Source organism: Arachis hypogaea, chromosome 2 (genome assembly GCF_003086295.3).
Source record: "Arachis hypogaea cultivar Tifrunner chromosome 2, arahy.Tifrunner.gnm2.J5K5, whole genome shotgun sequence".
Taxonomy (NCBI): domain Eukaryota; kingdom Viridiplantae; phylum Streptophyta; class Magnoliopsida; order Fabales; family Fabaceae; genus Arachis; species Arachis hypogaea.
This window is the reverse complement of record NC_092037.1, coordinates 43,137,097-43,141,730: the sequence shown is the minus strand read 5'-3', so window position 1 is coordinate 43,141,730 and position 4,634 is coordinate 43,137,097. Positions and strand designations below refer to the sequence as shown.

The 4,634-nt window shown below is 37.6% G+C and overlaps 1 non-coding gene across 1 annotated transcript; it reads right to left on the bottom strand.

Moving 5' to 3' along the window:
- Positions 1-1,452: 1,452 nt before the first annotated feature.
- Positions 1,453-1,556, bottom strand: LOC112765895 (small nucleolar RNA R71). Its single transcript, XR_003183954.1, has one exon. It is a non-coding gene; the product is annotated as a small nucleolar RNA R71 (small nucleolar RNA).
- Between the last annotated feature and the right edge of the window lie 3,078 nt (positions 1,557-4,634).

The window sequence follows — 4,634 nt, the reverse complement described above, 5'->3', positions numbered from 1 at the left end:
AAAATATCTTTTCCTTATTTTCCTCCAAATTTTCGAAATTTTGGGTTGACTTGGTCAAAAATTTTTAAAATTAGTTGTTTCTTACAAGTCAAGTCAAAATTTCAATTTTAAAAATCTTATCTTTTCAAAATCTTTTTCAAAAATCATATCTTTTCCATTTTCTTTTAATTTTTAAATTTTTTAAAAAAAATTACTTTTCAAAACTCTTTTTCTTATTTTTATATCTAATTTTCGAAAATATGCTAACAATTAATGTGATTGATTCAAAAATTTGAAGTTTGTTACTTTCTTGTTAAGAAAGGTTCAATCTTTAAATTCTAGAATCTTATCTTGTAGTTTCTTGTTAGTTAAGTCTTTTTAAAAATTAAATCTTTTTCAAAATATCTTTTTATTAAAATTTTTATCTTATCTTTTTATCTTTTATCTTATCTTTTTCAAAAATTTTATCTTTTTCAAAATTTGATTTCAAAATATCTTATCTAACTTCTTATCTTCTTATCTTTTTCAAAATTTGATTTCAAATCTTTTTCAATCAACTAACTAACTTTTTGTTTGTTTCTTATCTTTTTCAAAACCACCTAACTACTTTTCCCTCTCTAATTTTCGAAAATATCTCATCTCTTTTTCAAAAATTCTTTTTGTTTTAAATTTTAATTTTAATTATATTTTGTCTTTAATTTTCGAAAATTACTAACCTCTTTTTCAAAAACTATTTTCGAAATTTCCCTCTCTTTTCTTCTTCTATTTAATTATTTATTTACTAACACTTCTCTTCACCTCTCTTCATCTAAGAATCCGAACTTCTTATATCGCTTGTATTTGGATTCTTCCCCCCTTTCTCTGTCTACTAACATAAAGGAATCTCTATACTGTGACATAGAGGATTCCTCTTTCTTTTCTTGTTTTCTTCTCTTTCATATGAGCAAGAACAGGGAAAAAGGTACTCTTGTTGAAATTGATCCAGAACCTGAAAGGACTCTGAAGAGAAAATTAAGAGAAGCTAAATTACAACAATCCAGAAACAACCTTTCAGAAATTTTCGAACAAGAGAAGGAGATGGCAGCCGAAAATAATAATAATGCAAGGAGAATGCTTGGTGACTTCACAAAGCCAACGTCCAAGTTTGATGGAAGAAGCATCTCCATTCCTGCCATTGGAGCTAATAACTTTGAGCTGAAACCTCAACTAGTTGCTTTAATGCAACAAAACTGCAAATTTTATGGACTTCCATCTGAAGATCCTTATCAGTTTTTAACTGAGTTCTTACAGATCTGTGAGACTGTAAAGACGAATGGAGTTGATCCTGAAGTCTACAGACTCATGCTTTTCCCTTTTGCTGTAAGAGACAGAGCTAGAATATGGTTGGATTCACAACCTAAGGATAGCCTGGACTCCTGGGATAAGCTGGTCACTGCCTTCTTAGATAAATTCTTTCCTCCTCAAAAGCTGAACAAGCTGAGAGTGGATGTTCAAACCTTCAAACAAAAAGATGGTGAATCCTTCTATGAAGCTTGGGAAAGATACAAGTAGTTGACCAAAAGATGTCCATCTGACATGTTTTCAGAATGGACCCTATTAGATATATTCTATTATGGTCTCTCTGAATTTTCGAAAATGTCATTGGACCATTCTGCAGGTGGATCTATTCACCTGAAGAAAACGCCTGAAGAGGCTCAAGAACTCATTGACATGGTTGCAAACAACCAGTTTATGTACACTTCTGAGAGGAATTCCGTGAATAATGGGATACCTCATAAGAAAGGAGTTCTTGAAATTGATGCTCTGAATGCCATATTGGCTCAGAACAAAGTGTTGACTCAACAGGTCAACATGATCTCTCAAAATCTGAATGGATTGTAACATGCATCCAACAGTACTAGAGAGGCAGCTTCTGAAGAAGCTTATGATCCTGAGAACCCTGCCATGGCAGAGGTTAATTACATGGGTGAACCATATGGAAACACCTATAACCCATCATGGAGAAATCATCCAAATTTCTCCTGGAAGGATCAACAAAAGCCTCAACAAGGCTTTAACAATGGTGGATGCAATAGGCTGGGCAATAGCAAGCCATATCCATCATCTTCTCAGCAACAGACAGAGAATTCTGAACAAAATACTTCTAATTTAGCCAATATAGTCTCTGATCTGTCAAAGGCCACTTTCAGTTTCATGAATGAAACAAGGTCTTCCATTAGAAATTTGGAGGCACAAGTGGGCCAGCTGAGTAAGAAAGTCATTGAAACTCCTCCTAGTATTCTCCCAAGTAATACAGAAGAGAATCCAAAAGGAGAGTGCAAGGCCATTGATTTTGTCAATGTGGCCGAATGCACAAGGGAGGAGGAGGACGAAAATCCTAGTGAGGAAGACCTCCTAGGACGTCCCTCAAGCAAGAAGGAGTTTCCTATTAAGGATCCAAAGGAATCTGAGGCTCATACAGAGACCATAGAGATTCCATTAAATCTCCTTTGCCATTCATGAGCTCTGAAGACTATTCATCCTCTGAAGAGGATGAAGATGTGACTGGAGAGCAAGTTGCTCAATATTTAGGAGCTATCATGAAGCTGAATGCCAAGATGTTTGGTAATAAGACTTGGGAAAGTGAACCTCCCTTGCTCATTAGTGAACTAGATACTTGGATTCAGAAAACTTTACCTCAAAAGAAACAAGATCCTGGCAAGTTCCTAATACCTTGTACCATAGGCACCATGAACTTTGAAAAAGCTCTATGTGATCTGGGGTCAGGGATAAATCTTATGCCACTCTCTGTAATGGAGAAGCTAGGGATCATTAAGGTACAACCTGCCTTGTTCTCATTGCAATTGGCAGATAAGTCATTGAGACAAGCTTATGGAATAGTAGAGGACGTGCTAGTAAAGGTTGAAGGCCTTTACATCCCTGCTGATTTCATAATCTTAGACACTAGGAAGGAAGAGGATGATTGCATCATCCTTGGAAGACCTTTCCTAGCCACAGCAGAAGCTGTGATAGATGTCAACAGAGGTGAGTTAGTCCTTCAATTGAATGAGGACTACCTTGTGTTTAAGGCACATGGCCATCCCTCTGTGACAGAAGAGAGTAAGCATGAAGAGCTTCTCTCAGTTCAGAGTCAAGAAGAACCCATACAGTCAAACTCTAAGTTTGGTGTTGTGAGGCCACAACCAAACTCTAAGTTTGGTGTTAAGACCCCATATCCAAACTCTAAGTTTGGTGTTGGGACTACACTAACATTGACCTGATCACCTTGTGGCTCCATGAGAGCCATTGTCAAGCTATTGACATTAAAGAAGCGCTTGTTGGGAGGCAACCCAATTTTAATTATCTAATTTTTATTTTATTGTTATTTTGTGTTTTATTAGGTACATGATCATGAGGAGTCACGAAAAAATCAAAAAAATTAAAAACAGAGTCAAAAACAGAAGAAAAAAATTTTTCACCCTGGAGGATGCACAGGCTGGCGTTCAACGCCAGTAAGGTGCATCTGGCCGGCGTTCAACGCCAGAACAGAGTACCATTCTGGCGCTGAACGCCAGAAACAAGTAACATCCTGGCGCTGAACGCCAGGAATGTGCCCAGAGAGGAAAAACTGGCGCTGAACGCCAGTAACAAGCATGAAACTGGCGTTCAACGCCAGAAACATGCTTTACATGGGCGTTGAACGCCCAGAACGTGCACCAATGGGCGTTTAAACGCCAAAATGGTGTGCCAAGGCAAATTACATGCCTATTTGGTGCAGGGATGGGATTCCTTGACACCTCAGGACCTGTGGACCTCACAGGATCATTTCAGGATCTGTGGACCTCACAGGATCCCCACCTACCTCGCCCTCTCTCTTTCCATTCATGGTCATCCCTTCTATTTTTCATTCACCTCCTACATCTATCCACTCTTCCCCATACACCCCACCTACCTTTACAATTCAACTTCTCTTTCCCACCCAATCCCACCCATATAGCCGAATCCATCTCCCCTCACTCACCTCCATTTTCTTCTTCTTCTTCTTCCTCTCTTCTTTCTTCTCTTGCTCGAGGGCGAGCAATATTTCAAGTTTGGTGTGGTAAAAGCATAGCTTTTTTTTTGCTTTTCCATTACCATTAATGGCACCTAAGGCCAGAGAAACCTCAAAGGGAAGACAAAAGCTTCCACCTCTGAGTCTTGGGAGATGGAAAGACTATAAGCCGTCATAGCTCAGTGGTAGAACATGTGGCTGCAAATCAAGAGATCCCTGAGATACCTCAGGGGATAAGTTATCCTCCACACAAATATTGGAAGCAACTAAGGGTAGAAACACCAAAATTACTAGGAATCATTCAAAGCAAGGAAGAGACATAGAGGAGCTCAAAAAGCACCAATGGACCTTCAAGAAGGCGCCACCCTCACTCAGGTGGATTCATTCCTTGTTCTTTATTTCTTTCTGTTTTCGGTTTTTAATATTGTGTTTATCTATGTTTTGTGTCTCTACTTCATGATCATTAGTATGTAACCATGCCTTAAAGCTATGATAAATCCATTAATCCTTCACCTCTCTTAAATGAAAAATGTTTTAAATTCAAAAGAACAAGAAGTACATGAATTTCGAATTTATCCTTGAATTTAATTTAATTATATTGATGTGGTGATAATATTTTTGTTTT